At 38.4% G+C, this 23528-nt stretch overlaps 1 protein-coding gene across 4 annotated transcripts in view; it reads left to right on the top strand.

Annotated features, from left to right (window-relative positions):
* Positions 1-4570, top strand: part of Zdhhc15 (zinc finger, DHHC domain containing 15) — a 134122-nt gene extending 129552 nt beyond the window's left edge. For all 4 annotated transcript variants that reach the window (XM_011247506.1, XM_011247505.1, NM_175358.4 and 1 more), the window contains one exon: positions 371-4570. The gene's annotated coding sequence lies outside the window, so the exon portion shown is untranslated. The remainder of the gene's footprint in view (positions 1-370) is intronic.
* The last annotated feature ends 18958 nt before the right edge of the window (positions 4571-23528 follow it).

The following is a 23528-nucleotide window of genomic DNA, read 5'->3' as shown; positions in this document are numbered from 1 at the left end:
ATTTCCACAGAACAGAATCCAGAAGCAGAATTACTAATACGAATATACTTTCTTTTTAAAGTGTTTAATTACCACTTTGTTTGTTTGCTTGCTTGCTTGGGGGTGTGGCTCATGCATGCCACAGCAAAGAGGTGGGTGTCAGAGAACGACTTGCAGGTGTTGGTTTTCTCCTTTTACCATTGTGGGTTCTGGGAATTGAACTCAGGTCATTGGGCTCAACAGGAAGTGCCTTTACCCTCTGAGCCATCTCTTTTTCTTTTTTCTTTTTAGTATATTTTCATAACATGATTTTAATGGTTACAAATTATTATCAACGAGGCGTCACTTTTGTTGTTCAACTCACCTATACATTTCTGCTTTTCATCCTCAGGAGCCGCCATCTCCCGTGAGGCTTACAGATTTCAATATTGGGAACAACTCTAATCCTCAAACTAAGCCACCGTTTGGACTGCTAGTGTCACAGTTCGGGTGTTCCATTGCACCCCTGTGCAGATCTTTCCAGACTTGGCAACTTTACTTGGCTGAATGAACTCCAATCGGAAACAATTGCTTCAAGCCAGTTTTTCCTTTTTACCCTCCCCCAATCCATGAAAGCCTAAGTGTAAATATATATCTCTTTATATTTGTCTAGTCTGGTAAAAGGGAATTCAGAAGATTGCCTTAGAGTCTAATTCCCCCATGAAAGATTATTAATTACATCTCACTGTAGGGTCTTTCTGGTATTGAGGGGAGTCAGCATGTATTTGCAGCTTATGTTCATGGGCATATATAAACATGTGTATGTGCAATATATCGATATAGAATTCTGCCAAAAATCAAGGTTTAAAAAGCTGAGGCTTGTATTTGATCATGCTTTTCACCTAAATAGCAATTTAAATATTTGATGAGCTCTGAACAAACCCTGTATCAAGTATCTGAAATTTAAGGAGATCAAACAGACTGTGACCAAGGTCCTGTTGAGAATTTAACAAGGCAAAATCTGTCCTGTCACAGAAGTTTCTGAAAGCACCACAACTAATACAGAGGAACAGATCAGACTCCCACTTTAGTAACATAACAGTTAATATTTTAAGACCAGGTATAATAGTGAATGCCTGTCCCAGCTCCTGGGATGCAGAGGAGGGGGATCACTGCAAGACCACCCTGGTTGCTCTCCATATGAGCTCCAGGCCAGCTTGGGTTACATAAGGAAACCCTGTCTTGAGAAAAACCAATGAACAAAAAGGAATTCCTTTCTTAAAAACGTTTAATGCCAGGCTGTGGTCAAAATCTCTATTTTATTTGTTTCTCCAGTATATAGCTTTGTTTTAGCCTTTGTAAATTACTTTTATGATAGTAGAAATATTATAAGCCTAAGACATGGACTATCCATTTTGTAAAACGGATTTAAGGACAATTATCAGGTATAATTAAAATTCTGTTGAAGAAGATAAAGTTTCAGATATGCCACTGGCTTGAGGATTAGCTAAAGGTCTGTGTTTTCACAGCAGGAGTTAATGTGCAGAGTTAACTGAACAGTGATATTCCAGTCCTCTTTTTTTAAGCTTCGGTGGCAGCTCAGCCATTAAGAGAGTTTACATCCATTTCCCCACTTATTTATAACCAGCCTTCCTTTCAGTCCTAGTGCCTGGATCAATGAGATGGACACTAATGCTGCTTCTTTATAATAATAGTACCTAAGAGTATTGATGGTTTTCATTTTTCAACCAGCACTCTAATGCACAGCTGCTGACAATAAAAGCCCCAACTCTTAACGGAGATCAGTGGGAGTTACAGGCATCTCAGTTATCAAGGAATTGAACTCCTTGAGAGATAGTTGGGTTTACTAAATTATTCTCTCTAAAATGTCTCTGAGTGAAAAAGAGTTGCCTGGTACAAACAAATCTGTGTTGGGGTTCCAGTGCAACTGAGAAGGAAAACAATCCAGCTATTGAAAGCAACAACCTAATGGGTCCATTTGGTCCCCCTGGGTCATTTTAACAAGGGTGAGGTATTTAGCATCAAATAAAAAGATTGTAGTCAGCATTTCATTTGAGAGAATACAAGAAATGAATAAATCTATTAGGGCCAGGGCCTGGAGACTGGTTCTAAAACTCACAAATTGAGGAGTGAAATAGGAGACTGCATGCTGGATTTCATGATGAAAATTTATACTTTCACATAGGAAAATAATTGCCTTTCCATTGCTCCTTCTGAAGCATTTCTCATGTCTAGGTTTTCCTTGGAAGCATATTTAGCCATCTATGTGGCTTTATGGCCCACAGACCTTGCCTTTTAGTCCTATACAAATGTACCTTTCTATAAAGGGGTGCAAGCAGCACTTCAGAAGAAACCAGCATCAAAGCAGCCTTCCCTGACCCCACCTATCGTCTTCTGCTAAGGGACAGTACAGAAGCTGCTGTCTGGGCTGTAAAGTCTGGAAGGCATTGGAACTTCTCTGTGGAGTGTATTAGCATTCATCTCTCATAGACATCATGTCACAAAAGACAATGTTAGTAAACTACAGGGAAGCACTGGAAGGGTAAAGCTCAGGTTAATACAAGCTGATTGTTCAGTGTCTTAAGACTTATGCTGTTTCCAAAAGGCCAAATAAACCAGGATTTTCTCTGGATGCTTGGAGAAAGAAGAAACCCTATTCTTGTTTTAGTATCTTGATCTCATTAGTTTATAGGCGTTGATAATATCCCTATGCATAGATTCTTTGTGTATTGATTACTATATATAGACATCTAAGAGGTTAATTATTGATCAAGAAGACAGGTTTGTTTCCTAATTAGCACACCCTGACTTCACTCATTTGCTTTCTTTTCCTTGGAACCCTGCCTAATAACTTCTGTGGGAGCTCATCCCCCAATCTTCGGTACTCTGCTTCCACAGTTGGAAAGTGGAACTACTTGTTGTTGATATCCCACAGCTATCAGGTGCTATGTAACTCCCTAGTGCTCTTACATAGTTTTATTTGCAGGACTAGAATAAAAAGTTTAAACATTACAGTATTTCTGAGCAAACAAATGTGCTCCATTCTTTTCCTCCATGCTCCTAGCGCAGAATGTTTTCTTGCAGAGCCTAGAGTACTTTGTTAATGTTCTTCCGTTTGCTGCAACGATGTCCTTGGAAAAAGATAGAATGGAAATTATTTTTCCAAAATAAAGGAGATAAAGTGCCATCCCAAAACACACAGATATTATTAGAGAGACTTTACTTTCTAGTGCTGGAATAACCATGGAGCAAAGAGAACAGAATCCCATTCCAAGAGTCCCTCTCTCTCCAACATCTTGAAGTTTGCAATTTAGACAGCTCTTTGTTTTCTAATGCAATATGTGCCTCTTCCCCTCGCTGAACCTCTAAGACATATGTATTTCACACTAGATGGCGTCGGACATTGCCATATCTCCTGTGGCACCTAGGCAGCCCAATCTCAGGGTTAGTTTTTTCCAGGGAAAACAATGTGCTTCCTCATGTTCATGCCAAATTGCACAAAGTGTAGGTATTCATGTTAATGGATATTTAAGCACAGTCCTAGAAGGTATGTTTTAAGAATACTGTGTAGTACACATTATTGCAACATACACCTGAGATTTAACAAGGCCCCAAATGACAGGAATGTCATAACCATTCACACTCTATGTCTTTCAACTCTCATCAACATGTTCATCAACATGCGTGCACATAGACATGAATGCACGCCCTTCTTTCAAGGCAGATTGATAGGTCTTTAGAACAAACATTTCACAGGGATCATTCTCTTCTCTCCTTTTTAATGAAGTCCAAAATCACAGGAAGTGAAGAACATTTCATTTATCTGTTCTAAAATTTCTGCTGTCAGAGTGTCTAAGAGACCCAGTTGGGCTGAAAGACATGCTCTGTGCACAGGCACAGAGGACATCTAACAAGATCATCGGACCCTAATGCAAGTTCCATGTTCACAGAAAATTCATGCACTCTGCGCAAACAGGACGAAATGGTTGAAGGTGTGAGCTACATATGCATATCTTTAATCACACCTATACCTACCATACTGCACTGTAGCCTTTGCATGTGAGTATTATGTACTACAGTAAGGAATGGATGGCTCCTAACTAGCATGCAACCCTTGGCTTGTTTACTAACCCAAAAGGGCTAAGGCACAGTATTTGAAACCATTAAATGTGTTCTTTGGAGAAGTCTGGTTAACATCCATCAGCAGAATGAGTTAAAACACACAATGAATTCAATCTATCAGGATGTTCATTTTTGGTAGGGAATGGTTAAAAGAAAAGAACAATAAGATGCATTCAAAGAATAATTGCTTTCAGCCTGCTGCCTAAATCGGCAAAGGAACACAGCGGGAAAGAGAGATCTGGGTCTTGGTAATATAAGGAATCTATTGGAGAGCCAGAAAAGGAAAGACACTGGGGGACTTCAACAGTTAAGCTCAAGTTGCCAATTTGCTATAAATCCCTTTTGCCATCAGTCTGCTTACAGTGATATATATAGTGTTCTTAAAACGATGTGTCTTGCTGCAGAAATACTGAAAAAATGCTGGTCAGCTTTATCTTCCTATGTCCTTTATTAAAACCGTATACATAAATTTGTTGTGTCTTTTCTATATTATAATTTTCAAAACCAATACTGGTAGAGCTTCACTCTGTCACTCTGATGGCAGGTTCTGTACATCTCGTCCCATGGGAAAACAATCGAATTTACTCACTCCCGGGTGGCTTGGTAGGTGTGACATATAGACCCCTCTGTAACATCTCATCATGGGAACACCCCCTCTTGCTAGTTCAGTGTTTTTCTTTTACATGAGTAGAGCTGAGAAATTAATGGTAATGGCTTTTTGATAGAACACTGACCAGGCTAATGGCACTTAATCATGTTCAGTCTCTGCTCAGCCTCACACGCCTTCTGTCGTTTACTTTGCCATTATGATAAGTATTTAAAAAAAAAGAAAAGAAAAGAAAAAAGTCTTGCTTTATGCATCTAAGCATGCTCTCAAATCTGGTTTGCTTTCTCTCATACTGAGAACTGTGTTTACTGGTCTCCAAAAGTATATCACCTGAAGAAAGAAGGCGATAGTCGGGAGAGAGAAAAGGAGTAGCTCACTTGCACCTAAAGCACACATCATACACTTAGAGAAATATTTGAAAACAGCATCATCAAGTGAGCATCCTGAAAATTTCCCTTCAGGGCTGACAAGGTAAAGCTTCTTTCAGGGCTCACTTGGTAAAATGGCTGAGGAGGAACACCTGAGTTCAGATGCCCAGCACCCATGCAAAGAGCAAGGTGTCATGGTGGTGAATGCCTGTAATCCTAGCACTGAGGAAGGAGAGACTTCCGGTCAGCCAACCTAAGGAAACCAGTGAGCTCCAGCTTCAGTGAGAGAAGGCATCTGACATTGTCCTCTGCTTTCCACACTCACACAAAAATAAGAGTGCCATTAATAGATGCATCATGTGCACAAAGTCCTTTACAGAAAGAATGGGAAGCCCTCTCCCCTCCAATTAGCCAACAAAGAAGGCAGAAATCATTGAAAGGGGGAGTGCAGCCAGCTGAAGTTTGGCTACTAAATACTGAGGAACTGGAACCACTTGGGAGAGGCTCAACCTGTATGGGTCAGGCTCAACAGAAACCCAGAAACGAGTCTTTTATTTAGATTTAGTCTTTAAAAATGTAATTACTTTGTTCTAGGTAAAGACCCTAAATATCTTTGCTGAGAATGCCATTTGATATATTACAATGCAGCAGCTACAAACAGCTTTAATTTGCATCACAATGTACTAGAAACAAAAGAAAACAAATTTCTTTGTAGATTACAAAAAAAAAAGACATAAAGCAAACCTCTATATAAGAATGTTATTTGAGTTAAGGTTGTTACCAAGGAAATTCAAGGCATAGACATTCAAAAAGAAACTTTATAGATATAAATAAAGATGTAAATATATAGAATGCTTTATATAGGAACATGTAAACATCAGTATGCATTTTTTCATGATATAAGCAGCAGAATTTTTCAAATCTAATTTTCTCACCATATGCAGTGACATTGAAAAACTAGTTGGTATCTCTTTGAATATTAAAATACTCACTCTTGCACAGCAGCAGGATCTGGAGGTTACATTATCAACTCTAGAGGATTCTAAAATTTAACAAAGACAACAGTACATCTTAAACTTTTTTGAAATATTTGAATATGTTTATGATTTTAAAAGGGATTTTTTTCATAAATCTTCACTGAAATACTCGTCAACTTTACCAACTAGTATAATCTTACATGTTGACCATGACAATGTTAGCAACCTCTAAAATAAAAACAGCTGTAGCATATAAAAATTTCAGTGAAGATAAAACACAATTCACTATACAAGGAAAGCAAGTTTTGCTGTTAGAACATCACAAAATGTAGATGACTGACAAATTAGTCAAAATGTCATTAAATCATACTTAACAATCCACCCTGGTACTTTACATGAAACGCTCTGAACAATTAGCACTTATTGGAGTAATGTGTTTCAGAGAGACCCAATAATTGCAAACCTGAAGTTGCTTTTGGATGAGAGTCTGCATGTGGCAGAGCGACAGAAGAGTAAAATGTCATATAAAATATAAAACTACTGGAGTAAAACACCAGGCAAATAAGCCAAAATAAAATAGGTGGCGTCAACATTTTTTAACCCCTTTCTGCCAACTATTATTTCCTCTAAATCTGGAAGCTATTTCCTAGCTATATATGTTTTTCAAGAGACATGATATCGGGGGGGGGGGGGGGATATGGGGAGGGGTTTTTCTCTCATGTACAGGAGAGGGGATGGGGGAGGAACTCTGTGAGGGGGATTAATAAATAATTTTTTAAATTACAGTTTTTGAATGGTGATGGCGGCACATGGTTTTAATACCATAATTTGGGAGGCAGAGGCCGGTGGTTTGAGGTCAGCCTGGTCCAGGACGGCTAGGGCTACACAGAGAAACTCTGTCTCAAAAAAAGAAAGAAAGAAAGAAAGAAAGAAAGAAAGAAAGAAAGAAAGAAAGAAAGAAAGAAAGAAAGAAAGAAAGAAAGAAAGAAAAGAAAAGAAAAGAAAAGAAAAGAAAAAGAAAAAGAAGAAAAAGAACAGAACAGAACAGTTTTCAGGCAAGCTTTGGTTGTTCATGCCTATAATGTCAGGCTAAGAAAGCAAGTGCAAGTACAAGGCCTGACCAAGCTACAGAGTAAATTCAAAGCTGCCTCTATAATCTGGGGAGACGATCTCAAAAATAAATGTAAATAAATGTATGTTTAAAGTGATAGGTATATAGTACAGATGCAAGATGCCCTAAGGTTAATCCCCAGCACAGAGGAGCAGGGCTGAGTGGCAGATGAATACAATTGACTACAGTTGACTACAGTTCGTGCAGGTTTAGTGGGTCAAGCCTATAATCCAATCACTGGCTGAGGCAGGCCAGGCAGTGGTGGCACGCGCCTTTAATCCCAGCACTTGGGAGGCAGAGGCAGGCGGATTTCTGAGTTCGAGGCCAGCCTGGTCTACAAAGTGAGTTCCAGGACAGCCAGGGCTACACAGAAAAACCCTGTCTCGCAAAAACAAAACAAAACAAAAAAAAACAAACAAACAAAGAGGCTGAGGCAGGTAGGATAACTGCCAGTACAAGGTCAGCCTGGGCTAATTTGGATGACTCTATATAAAAAAAAAAAAAAAAAATTCTAGAATTCTGAGAGGAAAAGGTTGCCACCACGCATGACCATCTGAGTTCAATCTCCAGAACCTACATAGTGAAAAAAAATCAACTCAACTTTAAAAGTTGTCGGGGGCTTTGGGGATAGCATTTGAAATGTAAATGAAGAAAATATCTAATAAAAAATGCCTTTAAAAAAGTTGTCCTCTCACCTCCATATTTAAGTGTGTGTGTGTGTGTGTGTGTGTGTGTGTGTGTGTGTGTGTGTGTAAATAAATGAATAAGTAAATGAATAAACCCTTTAACCAAGCAGCCTGGAGACAGCTTCAGAATTGCAGTCTGTCACTCTGTGCCATGTCAGTATGATTAGCTTAACAGAACCATTTGAAGAACCTATTTCTTGTGTTTCTTGGGGTCTCACTGGGTTGCCCAAGCTGCTCTCTAACTCCTCAGCTCAAGAGATCCTCCCATCTCAGAATGCTGCAGCCAAATATGATGGCACATGCCTATAATAATAGTAAATTGTTTTTTAAATATTTTATTGGTCATAAGCTTGTGACATTTTCTGCTTTTTATTTACCTAAGAGATTTGGACAGCTGGAACCCATGTGAAACAACTTCATTTCATGAGTCTTTTTAAAGATTAATAAAAACCAAAGTTATTTATTGCATTGAGTCTTTCTACTGTGATCCAACATACTGAAGACATGCATATGTCTTCAGAATAATTTTAACTACCAAGAGTCATCATTTTTTACTAAAACTGTGGACAAGAAAAAAGGAGAATAAAAGAAAGTCAAAAGGTGAAACAGAATGAAATCATATGATGGTGTGTGTGTGTCCGTGTGTGTGTCCATACATGGCATTTTATTTATATAAATTCTGGGGACAGAACTCAGGTATGCATGCTTACATGACAAGCACTTTATCAATGCAGCTATCTCCCCCAGCTCAATTGTTTTTAAACCTTGGCATTTATTATTTTAACAAATTGATGATATTATTTTAAACTTAGCATTGTGATGCACAGCATAAATTCAAGGTCATCCCGGGCAATATAAACAAGTCTGGGCTACATAAGAGCAGGTCTTAGAAATTAAAAAAAAAAAAGGAATAACTAAGAACTAAGTTTGCATTGGAGGACTATGGACAGTTATTGGTTACTGGGAAGGGGTGTGATTTTCTTTAATGCTATAGTCATTGATAAATTGCTCATGTTCCAGTACATAACCCTTTACTCATGCAAGCAATCATAACTAAACTCACTGGGCCAAAAAAGATCAAAGTAGGAAAAAGCTTGCTGAGAAGAAGGCTTTCAGTGGGAAGAAGTGAGAAAAACTCTCAGTTTGATGATATACACTTTTTAGGATCTGAAAAAAGCTACCAAAACTCTTCACAAAATATATGTACATGAAAGTGCACACAATTTTGCAATTTCATAAGCTTCCAAATGGCTCTGAAATATATCTGTATGTCAGTTTAAACTCCTACCTTGTGTATGGGGGTCTTAGGTCTTTGATTACTGGTAAAACATGATCATCATGAGTAAAATCCTGGACTCCATCTCAGCAACACACATACACACTATATGCATAATTTCATCATTAAACTGTGTTTCATCTTCACATAAGCATCAACTCAAATAAGTGTTTTTGAATATGACCCAGCACTATCCTATCAAACTGAGCCACCAGTTACCAATTAGTGTAAACCTAATGCTGATTTTACTCTACTTTCCAAACTTGCTATTTCCATAATCCTCCACCCTCATTACCTGAGGCTCTGAAGCATTTGGATGAGTAGCAGCATGGTGGTTTCTAAGGATATCAGAGAGATGGGCTGTGCACACAGCAGGTACTATATACTGTCCTCTCTCCCAACAACAGGGGACCAAATGTTTCTCATCAAATTAAAGGAATCTTAAGATGACAGCTCTTGAAATACTTAGCACATGTCAGTGTTATTTTTAGTGACACTGACAATGGTTTTTAAATGTCAGAAATGCTTTCTTAAAGAAAAATCTTCATAGACATTGTACTCATTTTTACTCGACTCCTTGTCACTTATTGGATTGTGGAAGTCATATGCCTGAAGTTTTAATGGCTTTTAAACTTGTACATGGATTATTGCTTCATGATAATGATTTTTCAAACTAGAAACCCCAATGAACCAAGCAAAAGAAGCAGGAAAAACAATCCCTGGAATCTATGCGGGCCCAGAAACAGTTCATTTTGCCACCAGTTAAAATGGAAAAAAAATCTAAACACACACAAAGATTTTATACAGTAAATAGGGGGGAAATATGTGAAAGTGTGCTCTGGATCTGCCCAGCAAACCCTAAAAATTAAGACCCAATTATTCACAAGAAATTTTATTCTGTCCTAGAACAAATCTCAAGATTATTACTAATGGTAACAAAAACAACTAGCACCTTGCCTAGTTAAATTAACATCTGTCACATAAGAACAACTATTAAATATTCAAAGGAGCCACAGAAATACAACTAATAAAGAAGACTTAATCAGTTTGTAGAAAAGCATTAAAGGTGGAAGGAGAAAAATACAAGCAAGTTAAGGAGAAACATGGAAAATAAAATACTGAACTTCCAGAGTTCAAATATCACAGAGATAAACCAAGCTAGATGAGTAGAGCCGCACAAAGATGTTTGGGGAACTTTATTACATAGCAAGTGCTACTTTTAAATCCATATAATGCTAAACAGAAAAACAAAATCACTGAGCTATGTGATATCTTCAACTTCCTTTACTAGAATACACCATGTACTTCAAACACAGCTACACCTCAGCTGGAACTGGCTCAAAAGCCTCTTCCCTGAGGATACTCTTTTCATGGTACCAAAAGGTACCATGCAAGTTTTCAAAGAAGGGAATCAACCATCAGTCCAACCCAATGATGATGCCTATGAACTACAACAACCAGTATAGTACCATAACCCCAAAGGTGAAAAATTGCCACAAATACCTGGGTAGTAACAAACAGCTCTATGATTGGAGTTAAGATCTGTTCAAAACAAGAAGAGAATCATGCCTTCTTTCCCAGTACTGGAAATCTAGTTGAGAACTCAGAGTGAATGAAGTTATGGATCATGGAGGAGAGTATACAACTAGCATTTTACTAAGCCAGCATAATCCCCTAACCACATTCTAAATATTTACCCTTCAACCCATATATAAGTGTAGTCCTCACCCCACATCAAGAAAACTTCTCTTTACAACAGACAAGATCATTAAAGAAAACCACAACAAATAAAAATGCAAAGTTGTAGCGCCCAGTCTCAACTGATAGATCTACAAACTCCCACACCTAGGGCTCAGAGAACATTATGAAAGAGGAGTTGGAAAAATCTAAGAGCCAGAGGAACAGGGAGTTCTCTGTGAAACTGTTTCCCTGTAAAGTCTCACCATTAAGGCTGCCTAAACATGAGTTGAACAAGGAGGACACCAAGAGACATCTTAAAATGGAAGAAGGAAAGCTCATGAGGATTCAACTTTAGACAAAGAACTATAGGCAACTAAGAAATACTGAGAATGAGAGAAATAAAATGAACTGGAGACCAGACAAAAGCAGGGAAACAGTAAAGAAAAGCCTTGCTATGGTAGAAACAAAACAAAAACAAAAACAAAACAAACAAACAAACAGAAAAAAAACATGAATTCCAGGGCTGAAAGTATACCTCAGTAGGAGAACATATGCATGATGCCCAGGGTTCAGTCTCCAGCAATATCAACCATGCCACTAAATGCACCAAACACTCCTACTGCAAAATGACCGTATTTAATACATAAGATGATAAAAACCTTTTATCACCAAGCTTGCAGCAATCAAGACAACAATTAGGAGAGACTAAATTGCTGGATATAATACTTATAGAGTTAGAGACCTTAACAAAGATATTAAGGGAAGTGAAAAAGAGATTTGCTAAAATTCTATCATCCAGTGGGGACTATGTACATACCCAAGGCAGTATCCTTTGAAGAATGACATCATATGTTTTAAATTGCAGTAGAAATAGATTTCACTAAAATAGTTTAGCTGAGTTTTTAAACTACAAAACAAGTTTTTGTGTTTTTTTTAACTCCCTAATGCAGGGAGTTGCTTAAAATATATTGTATGAAATGTCTAATGTTCAATATAAAAATATTAATATGATTAGGATACAGGAAAGTGTGGAATCCAGAGCCAGGGCAGATTCGGGTAACAGAAGTGGTCTGTGAGCAGGCCTAGAGGTCTGACTTAACAAAGCCTTCCAGGCATCTGTAATAAATATATTTGAAGAATTAAACAAAACTATGTTTCAAATAATGAGTGAGCATGGTAAAATAAACCAATGAAAATCAGAAAGCAAAATCAATAGAAAATAGAAACGAAAACTAAAAAAAAAAAAAGAAAGAAACCTCATATTAAAAAGTATAAAAATGAAATGAAAGCTTCCCAGAGATGTTTGGTAATCAGTCTCAGCACTGAGATCAAAGACTGAACAGAGTTGCTGCCAGAGATTATGCAATTGAAAGATCAGAGAGGGAACATGAGTATCCCCAAGGATGTGGGGATCATTGACCACACTAACTTACACGGGAGAGGAAAGAAGCAAAGCAGAAAAACTGTACAAATAATGGGTGGAAACCCCCTAAAAGCTTAACTAAAGCTTGAAACTACAAGCAGAACAATGCTTACTCACAAACAGATGATACATCTGTTTTCATTTTTCTGTAGGATTTCTAGAAGGTGGTCCAAACTTCGGACAAACTAGAAACTCACGTAGGAAATGTGGTCGAGATTGCTGCTAAATACCACAAGGAGGAGGAATAAGGCAAACCATAGTTTAGACAGCAGACTATCTGAACCCTGGGCAGAAACTGGGGGAAATAGTTTGGAAAATTAAAATATCCAAAAGCCCTCATGTGTATAGGGGAGTTCAGAAATCTGTGTATATGTCCATGACAAGATGCACACAACAGAAAAGATGCAAAAAGAACTAAACCTATCTCTAGGCTTAGTGTATCTTAGTCTGATAGGTGTTAAAGGGCCACCCTGACTCTCAGCTAATGTGCAAAGACTAGAAGAGCTGCTAGGGTTGGTTTGAGTTTTGCTTGTATGCTTCTTTTGTTTTCCATTGAATTTTAAGCTCCTGATATTTAAGAAATTTTCTGTCAAAATATAAACTAAATGTGAGCTTAAAAAAAAAAAAAAAAAAAAAAACCAATGACTTCACTGACCACAGGCAATAAGGAACATACAAAACCAAAAACAAAACCATAGTTTGTGAGTCATTAAACAAAAGGACTGCTAGCTGGGCCTTTAATCCCAGCATTTGGGAGGCAAAGACAAGTGAATCTTTGTGAGTTCAAGGCGAGCCTGGTCTACAGTGCTAGTTCCAGAACAGCCAGGGCTACACAAAGAAGCCCTGTCCTGAAAAACCAAAACCCACAACCAACCAACCAACTAAACAAACAAACAAAAGGAGTACTTCAAGACAAAAAAGAAAATTATTGTTATAAATTGAAACATGTTCTCTACCATTCATATGCTGAAGAGCTAAGCCTTCAATGACACTGTATTTACAGATATCCCCTTTAAATAATGATTAAGGAGACTAGCATGCCTCAGCACTTGGCTAGCATGAAGAAGGCAGTAGGTTTAATCTCTAGAACTGCAAAAGAAAAAGAAAAAAGAAAGTAACTAAGGTCAAATGGGGTCAGGAGAGTGGAGCCTTAATCCAATAGAAGAACTATGTTTGTGGACAATGGAAAACTATGTTCCTGGTTTTGCAGGCCTTTAATCCAAACTACTTGAGAGACAGAAACAATGGGTCAGGCTGGGTTCCTTTAAGTATCTAAAAGCTCATTTTTGGAAACTTATTGAACTCAAATACCAAAATAAAAACTGAAAATGAGGCTAGGGATGAAGCCCAGTGACTAAGCACTTGCTTGAGATGTGGTAGGCTCTAGTCAATCCTCAGGAGCAGGAATGCTAGTGTTGGATATGAGGTTTGGAAGTAGAAAACAAACCTGGACAAAAAACAAACAGTCTATTGTGTTCTGTCATTGTAGCCCAGGAAATCTACTGAAGACAAAACCATAAATCAATAAAAATAAAAAAATCCCAAAATTCATAATTATTTGGAAATTAAACATTACACTATTAAACACAAATGGCCCAAACAAAAAGTCATAAGAAAAATTAGATAATATTTTAACCATAATAATTAGACAAATCTGAAAGAGAAGTGAAACAAACTATTTTTATTCACAGATGAAAGTCTATATAGAAAATTCCAAAGAGTACATAAGAAAAGATTAATATATGATTTCAGCAAAATTACAAGTTTTGTTTCTGTATGTCAGCAATTAGTGACTTGAAAAAGAGATAACTAAAATAATTCTGTTTGAAGTGCTGACAGTTTACCCCAGAACCTTGAGTATACTAAAAAAAGAAGAGCAATCTACTACTGACCCACACTTTCAGTCTCTTTAAAAATAATCCCAAGCTGGGCAGTGGTAGCACATGCCTTTAATCTCAGCATTTGGGAGGCAGAGGCAGGTGGATTTCTGAGTTCGAGGCCAGCCTGGGCCTCTCCAATACAGACTGAGTTCCAGGACAGCCAGAACTATACAGAGAATACCTGTCTTGAAAAACAAAAACAAACAAACAAACAAAAATCCCAAAAGAGCCCACCTCCAGCAGGAAGACAGGACATCAAGTGAGGGGTGGGGTTGCCATCCCACAGACACACCTCTGACCCATAATTGTTTCTGTCTGAAAGAATTACAGGGATGGAAATGAAGAGGAGCCTGAGGAAAAGAAGGTCCAGAGACAGGCCCAAAGTAGGATCCAGCTCAAGGGGAGGTCCCAAGGCCTGACACATACTGAGGCTATGGAGAGCTCACAAAAAGGGACCTAGCATGACTGCCCTCTGAAAGACCCAACAAGGAACTGAAAGAGTCAGGTGCAGGTATTTGCACCCAACCAATGGACAGAAGCAGCTGACCCCTATTGTTGAATTAGGGAAGGCTGAAAGAAGCTGAGGAGAAGGGCAAGCCTATAGGAGGACCAGCAGTTTCAATTAATCTGGACCCCCAAGATCTTTCAAAAATTGGACCACCAAACAGGCAGCATACACCAGCTGATATGAGGCCTGCAACATAATACAGTAGAGGACCTCTGGGTCTGTGTTCATTCAGAGATTATGCCCCTAACCATCAAGAGACTAGAGGCCCCAGGGAGTTTAGAAGTTAGGTGGGGTTGGGGGTGGGGGAGGAGGTGTGGGATGTGGAGCAGTCGGAAGGTGGATGGGAGGGGCAGGTAATGGAATATGGAGTGTATTAAAATAAATTAAAAATAAAATAAAATTTAAAAATAGATTGCATAAGATCTCTCAAGTAAAATTCAGTGATATAGGCCTTACCATCAATGGGTGCTTAATAAATACTGTCAATCCTTTCTTTTGCTTCTGTCATTTATATAACAGGATTCTGGAAAGACAGAAGAGTCTCAATAAATGCTTTGGAAAAACTAAGTAAGAATCACAGCGAAAATAAAAATGATTAAAGGTCTTGTTTTTCTTTGTTTTATTTTGTTGTTGTTGTCTCAGAAGATGGAAAGATCTCCCATGCTCATGGATTGGCAGGATGAATAAAATAAAAATGGATATCCTGCCGAAAGCAATCTACAGATTCAATGCAATCCCCATCAAAATTCCAACTTAATTGTACACCGAGTTAGAAAGGGCAATTTGCAAATTCATCTGGGCATATCTGGGCACCTTCCCTGCAAGAGGAGAGCTTGCCTGCAGAGAGTACTCTGACCACTGAAACTAAGGAGAGAGCTAGTCTCCAAGGTCTGCTGATAGAGGCTAACATAATCACCTGAGGAACAAGCTCTAACCAGAGACAACTATAACAACTAGCTCCAGAGATTAGCAGATGGCAAAAGGCAAATGTAAGAATCCTACTAACAGAAATCAAGACCACTCACCATCATCAGAACACAGCACTCCCACCCCACCTAGTCCTGGGCACCCCAACACACCCGAAAAGCTAGACCCAGATTTAAAAGCATCTCTCAGATGATGGTAAAGAAATACAGGAGAACACAGATAAACAGGTAGAATACCTTAAAGAAGAAACACAAAAATCCCTTAAAGAATTGCAGGAAAACACGACCAAACAGGTGATGGAATTGAATAAAACAATCCTAGACCTAAAAAGGGAAGTAGACACAATAAAGAAAACCCAAAGTGAGGCAACGCTAGAGATAGAAACCCTAGGAAAGAAATCTGGAACCATAGATGCGAGCATCAGCAACAGAATAGAAAAGATGGAAGAGAGAATCTCAGGTGCAGAAGATTCCATAGAGAACATCGGCACAACAATCAAAGAAAATACAAAACGCAAAAAGATCCTAACTCAAAACATCCAGGAAATCCAGGACACAGTGAGAAGACCAAACCTACGGATAATAGGAGTTGGACCTGGAGGGCATCATCCTGAGTGAGGTAACACAATCACAAAAGAACTCAAATGATATGTACTCACTGATAAGTGGATATTAGCCCAGAAACTTAGTATACCCAAGATATAAGATACAATTTGCAAAACACATGAAACTGAAGAAGAACGAAGACCAAAGTGTGGACACTTTGCCCCTTCTTAGAATTGGAAACAATCACCCATGGAAGGAGTTACAGAGACAAAGTTTGGAGCTGAGACAAAAGGATGGACCATCAAGAGACTGCCATATCCATGGATCCATCCCATAATTAGCCTCCAAACGATGACACCATTGCATACACTAGCAAGTGTTTGCTGGAAGGACCCTGATATAGCTGTGAGACTAGGCCGGGGCCTAGCAAACACATAAGTGGATGCTCACAGTCAGCTATTGGATGGATCACAGGGCCCCCAATGGAGGAGCTAGAGAAAGTATCCAAGGAGCTAAAGAGATCTGCAACCCTGTAGGTGCAACAACATTATAAATTAACCAGTACCCCGGAGCTCTTGACTCTAGCTGCATATGTATCAAAAGATGGCCTAGTCAGCCAGCACTGGAAAGAGAGGTCCATTGGACATGCAAACTTTATATGCCCCAGTACAGGGGAACGCCAGGGCCAAAAAGTGGGAATGGGTGGGTAGGGGAGTGGGGGGGGGAGGTATGGGGGACTTTGGGGATAGCATTGGAAATGTAATTGAGGAAAATATGTAATAAAAAATATTTAAAAAAATACCAGAGACAGGGCTGGAGAGATGGCTCAGCCGTTAAAGGCTAGGCTCACAACCAAAAAAATACCAGAGACACTAAATGTTATAGAGGAGAAAGTGGGGAAAAGCCTCGAAGATATGGGCACAGGGGAAAAATTCCTGAACAGAACAGCAATGGCTTGTGCTATAAGATCGAAAATCGAAAAATGGGACCTCATAAAATTGCAAAGCTTCTGTAAGGCAAAAGACACTGTCAATAAGACAAAAAGGCCACCAACAGATTGGGAAAGGATCTTTACAAATCCTAAATCTGATAGGGGACTAATATCCAATATATATAAAGATCTCAAGAAGATGGACTCCAGAAAATCAAATAACCCCATTAAAAAATGGGGTACAGAGCTAAACAAAAAATTCTCAACTGAGGAATACCGAATGGCTGAGAAGCACCTGAAAAAATGTTCAACATCCTTAATCATCAGGGAAATGGAAATTAAAACAACCCTGAGATTCCACCTCACACCAGTCAGAATGGCTAAGATCAAAAATTCAGGTGACAGCAGATGCTGGCGAGGATGTGGAGAAAAAGGAACACTCTTCCATTGTTGGTGGGATTGCAAGCTGGTGCAACCAGTCTGGAAAACAGTCTGGCGGTTCTTCAGAAAATTGGACATAGTACTAGAGGAAGATCCAGAAATACCTCTCCTGGGCATATACCCAGAAGATGCTCCAACTTGTAATAAGGACACCTGCTCGACTATATTCATAGAAGCCTTTTTTATAATAGCCAGAAGCTGGAAAGAACCCAGATGTCCCTCAACAGAAGAATGAATACAAAAAATGTGGTACATTTACACAATGGAGTACTACTCAGCTATTAAAAACAATGAATTTATGAAATTTTTAGACAAATGGATGGATCTGGAGGATATCATCCTGAGTGAGGTAACTCAATCACAAAAGAACTCACATGATATGTACTCACTGACAAGTGGATATTAGCCCAGAAACTTAGCATACCCAAGATACAATTTGCAAAACACATGAAAATTGAGGAAGACCAAAGTGAGGATACTTCATTCCTCCTTAGAATGGAGAACAAAATACCATGGAAGGAGTTACAGAGACAAAGTTTGGAGCTGAGACGGAAGGAAGGACCATCCAGAGACTGCCCCACCCAGTGATCCATCCCATAAACAGCCACCAAACCCAGACACTATTGCATCTGCCAGCAAGATTTTGCTGACAGGACCCTGATATAGCTGTCTCTTGTGAGGCTATGCCAGTGCCTGGCAAATACAGAAGTGGATGCTCACAGTCATCTATTGGATGGAACACATGACTCCCAGTGGAGGAGCCAGAGTAAGTACCCAAGGAGCTGGAGGGGTCTGCAACCCTATAGGAGGAACAACGATATGAACTAACCAGTAACCCCAGAGCTGTGTCTCTAGTTGCAAAAGTAGCAGAAGATGGCCTAGTCGGCCATCATTGGGAGGAGAGACCCTTGGTCTTGCGAAGACTATATGCCCCAGTACAAGGTAATGCCAGTGTCAGGAAATTGGAGTGTGTGGGTTGGAGAGCAGGATGGGGGAAGGGTATAGGGGACTTTCGGGATAGCATTTGAAATGTAAATGAAGAAAATATCTAATAAAAATATTGTTTTTGAAAAAAAAAGGTAGGCTCCATGGCCAGTGGCAGATAGCTAATGCAAAACGAACTCACTGATATTTCTATACTTTTATCTCATATTGTTTAGTTTAGGCATATTTTTTTGTCTTATTGGTTTTTTACTTGTATATTATGGTTTCCAATCTGTGAATGATTTACAGTTTTCCACACTAAACCTTACTAACAAACTATAGAAATCAAACAGTACAGTACAGGTTTATAGACTATATATGGACAATTCAATAGTAAGGTAGGTCCCCAAAGAAGCCTGTTGACTTTAGAGAAAAGTGTGAAATCAGTCCATGAGAAGGAAATAGTCTACATATTTTCTACATACGCAAGAATGAACTCAGACATGTACCTTATACCTTATATAAAAATAACTCAAAACATATCAAAGATCATAAATATAAAGCCATAAAACTTGAGAAGACATATTTGTCTAATTCATACTTGATGTTGGATATTTAATAAAAAGAAGTTTATTTCACTCATGGTATTAGAGGTTCAAGGGTACAATTTTGCCAACATTTCAGCTCTGGTGAGGATTTCATGATATTTGGCATCACAATGAAGGGAGAGGGCACCAGAGGGAGACACGATATGGCAAGGTGGGAGGGACCAGCATTAATTCATATGGTAGGATCTTGAATATCCCTTATAGGTGTTCTAAGCTTGGTTCTGAGCTGATGGCACTATGGATAAGTGGTATAACCTTTTTAGTGCCTTATGGAGGAAAATAGGCTTTTGAGGTCATACCTTTAAAGGATCTCTCTCTCTGCCCACATTTCCTCTCTCCCTCTGACCCTTCTCCCTTTCTCCTCTCCTCTCATCATTGTCTTCCTCCTCTTCCTCTCCTGTTCCTCCTCTCCTCTTCATAGTCTTTCCCCGATTCCAGTAGGTAAGCAGCTTTGTGCCACTCCACTTCCTGTCATGATGTTCTGCTTCACCTTAGGCCTCAAAACAATGAGGCCAGACGACCATGGAACCCTGAGCTGAAATCAATCTTTGTTCTGTTTAAGTTAATTTCCTCAGGCACTCCATCACAGCAATGGAAACCTAACACATTCTGCAAATTCATACTTGTTCTTTCCTTACTCAGAACTTTATAAAACTGAATACTGCCTGTACAAAATACTTTATTAACATACTGAAGCCTTCAACACCACTAAAAATCATAGTAATAATGAAAATATAAAATTATATTAAGAATGGTTGCAGGGCATGTGTGGTAGCACACACCTTTAATCCCAGCATTGAGAAGCAGAGATGGGATGGTCTCTGTGAGTTCAAGGTCACCCTGGCCTACAGGGTGAATTCCAGGACAGCCAAGATAAAAAGATCATGTCTCAAAAAAAATTGCAAACAATATATTAGTGTTTAATAGAGAGAGACACAACACCAGTGCCAAGATGGAAAGGGGAAGTTAGAGCTGCTAACAAAGGAGCAGCATTCCTATATGCTGTTGAAATTAAGTTGGTATAGATTTGTGGTACTATGATTTAATAAAAACTACAATGTGGTCTCTCATCCTGGCTCCTGGCACAATACTCCTAAAGCCCTTAACGTCTCTTAAGTTGTGACCTTTTGTATGTTAATAAGATGACTGATGGCTGCGGGATCCTGGGATTCCCTTATGATGGGAGCTGATTGCTTGGGAAATCAACCTCATTATTAGAATAGTGAAAATTTCAATCCTTCTCTCCCTCAATTAACTCTCTTGGGAAAGGAGAATGGCTAAAGGTTGAGGTGATATAATGAGCCATTCTTATGTACTGAAGCCTTTATAAACCCTCAGACAGGCAGGATTCCAGGCACTTTATGATTGCTGAACAAGTAAGTTTCCTGAAGCAAGAGGGCCTAGAAAAAAAAAAAGGTCACATAAGTTGTACAGTTCATAAATACATGGCTCCATGCATCTCTTCCATCTGGCTGTTATCTGCATCTTTGACTTTATAATAAAACAGTAAATAAGCATTTATCTGAGTGCTGAGCTATGTGGCAACTTAATCAAGCCTAAGGAGGTGAACTTAGGAGTTCTCAATTTCAAGCTGGTTGGTCAGAAATGGGTAAGACAGTCTGGAGACTGCAACTGGCATTGCAAAGTGGTAATGGTGGTCAGTGATGGAGAACGAAACACTTGACCTGTGGGATCAAATGCTATTTTCAGGTACAACAGGTCAGAATTGAATCAAATCAGACACTCAGCTGGCACTCACACTCTGGAAAATTGGTTGCTTGCTGTGTGAGGAGAAATCCCACATATCTGATATCAGAAGTGTTGTGGGGAGTGTGTGAGCAGGAAAAACACTTTGGCTTTTTTTTTCAAGTTTTTATCAAGTGGGATATAAAGTAGATTCTGGCAAGTGGAAATATATGGATGATTCCCAACTTCTGATGACTTGACTTACAATTTTTGAATTAACAATGATGAGAAAGTGGTATACATTCAATGGAAACCAAATCTTCAATTTTTATCTTTTCCTAGGATAGCAATATGGCATATAATATCCCCTTGCTATGTTGGGCAGTGGCAATGAGCCACAGCTGCCATTAACCACATGGTCATGAAAGTGAACGAACTATACTCTACAGTGCACAGTGTTGTTAAGCTACGGTGTTTGGTAGCTTAGATAATGTAAATTTACTTTCAATTTATGACATTTACAACTGATCATGAATTTATTATTAGTTAAGAAATATAAGTGTTAACCAGTAAGAAAGTAACTAAAAGAATAATAAAAATAATTGAAGTAACTAAACTGTACTATTAGAAAATGGTCCCATAAGGCAGTGGTTCTCAAGCTGTGGGTCACAGCCCTTTAAAGGTCTAAGGACTCGTTCACAGATGTTCTAAAACCGTTGGAAAACAGAGACATTTACATTATGCTCCATAAAAGTATATAAGGATATACACACTTTATAATTATATAAACTATATAGAGGTTTAAAGATAAAAGGAGTTTGAAAATAAAAAATAAATAAGCCATGGGCCAAATATATTTTTTAAATGTTGAGGGACTAGAGACATGGATCTATGGTTAAAAGCACTTGGTACTCTTGTACAGGAATTGGGTTTAGTTCCTAGCACCCACAAGGCAGCCCAGGAGATCTGATACCCTCTTCTGGACTCCCTGGACACCAGAAATACACATAACATAGTACACATACATACATGTAGGTAAAGCTCATACATGTAAAAAGAATTTTTTTTTTTTTTTGGTTTTTAGAGACCAGGTTTCTCTGTGTAGCCCTGGCTGTCCTGGAACTCACTCTGTAGACCAGGATGGCTTCAAACTCAGAGATTCACCTGCCTCTGCCTCCCGAGTGCTGGGATTATAGGTGTGTGCCACCACAACCCAGCAAAAATTATTTTAAAAAAATAAAGATGAATGTTAATTGAAACAAAGAGGTAAATTTTATAATTATACCCAATCACCATTGGTGATACATGTCATACAAAATTATTTTCCCTAAGACAATTACAATAAATAATATTGCTTCCATACTTTTATTCAACATGGGCATGGAGTTCTAGACACTTGGAGAAAGAAGAACCATCCAAACTGGAAAGGAAGAGAAAACGGTCCCTGTGTGTTGATGACATGACCTTATATATGGAAGAATCCTAACGAATATACACTAAAAATTAAAATTAGTAAATGAATTCAGCGAAGTTTCAGAATATAAGATCAACACACATGATGGTGGCATTTTTACACTCTAGCAATGAACAAGCTCAAAAGGAAATTAAGAAAAAATCCATTTATAATACCATAAAAAGATTTCGATATTTAGAAATAAACTTAACCAAGGAGACAAAAGCCTATAGCCTGGAAATCACAAAGCATTAATATAAAGAAGATATGTAAATGAAAAGGCATTCCATGGTCATAGATTAGAAAACTTCATAGTAAGATGTCACTATTACCCAAAATGACCTATGGTTTCGTTGTAATCTCTATCAAAATCCCAATGCCTCATTTTAGTCCTCAGATTCATAACTAATCACAAGGAACTCCAAATAGCCAAACAATGAAGAGAAAGAATAGGAAAATAAGAGGATTCGTTTTCTGATACCAGGATGTCCTACAAAGCCTCAGGAATCAAAATGAGCATAATGATAGATATATAGTGTAATGAAGTAAAATTGAGAGTCCATAGACAAACCTTTTTCTTTGTTCTGAACTATGGGCCAGTAGTAAATAGTTCACCTAGAATACACAGGACACTGTGTTCAATTCTTAGCACCATAGACATAGACACAAAGAAAGAAGAATTGAAATGTACAGTTATGAATAGTGTGAAAAACTCATGCTGTTTTGCTCTGCCTTCTCAAGATGTGAGTCCTTGCTTTGTTCAGTGTTTCCATGCTGCATATACTATCCACCCATTTAGTCACTTAGTAGGTATTCTCATGATCAGATCAGATTTCAGTATCACAGTGTTCAGTTTTGGTTAACCCTTATTTTACTTAGTCCTCAAGTTCTAAAGTAGTGATACTTTCATTTTGGATATGCCAAAGAAAAGGAATAAAGCACTTTTAAGTGAAGAGATGAAAGTTCTGGACTTAAGGAAACAAAAACAAGGAAGCATTTAAAAACTGCTAAGATCTGTAGTAAGAATGAGTCTCTACCCATGAAACTGCAAAGAAGGAAAAAGAAATTTGTGTTAGTTTTGCTGTCACGCCTGAAACTACAAAAACTATGGGCACAGTATGACAAGTGCTTGGCTAAGATAGAAAAGGGAATTGAATTTGTGGGTTGGTATTATCCTAGTTTTTAGGAGTTCATAGAAGCCTTACAATTGATCCCTCTGGAATGGAGGAGGAAGTACTGTACCTACACCATTAAACTTTTATGCCTGAATTTATAAGGACTTAATGGGATAAGTTATAATTTCATTCTGTCCTGCAAAATTTGAATTAACCAAAACTGATAGCCCAGTGAATCTAGGTCTGTGCAACTCTATACAGGTGAGTAGTATTGACTGAAT

Source organism: Mus musculus, chromosome X (genome assembly GCF_000001635.26).
Source record: "Mus musculus strain C57BL/6J chromosome X, GRCm38.p6 C57BL/6J".
NCBI lineage: Eukaryota > Metazoa > Chordata > Mammalia > Rodentia > Muridae > Mus > Mus musculus.
Note: the sequence above shows the minus strand (reverse complement) of the source record. Positions and strands in the feature narration are given on the sequence as shown.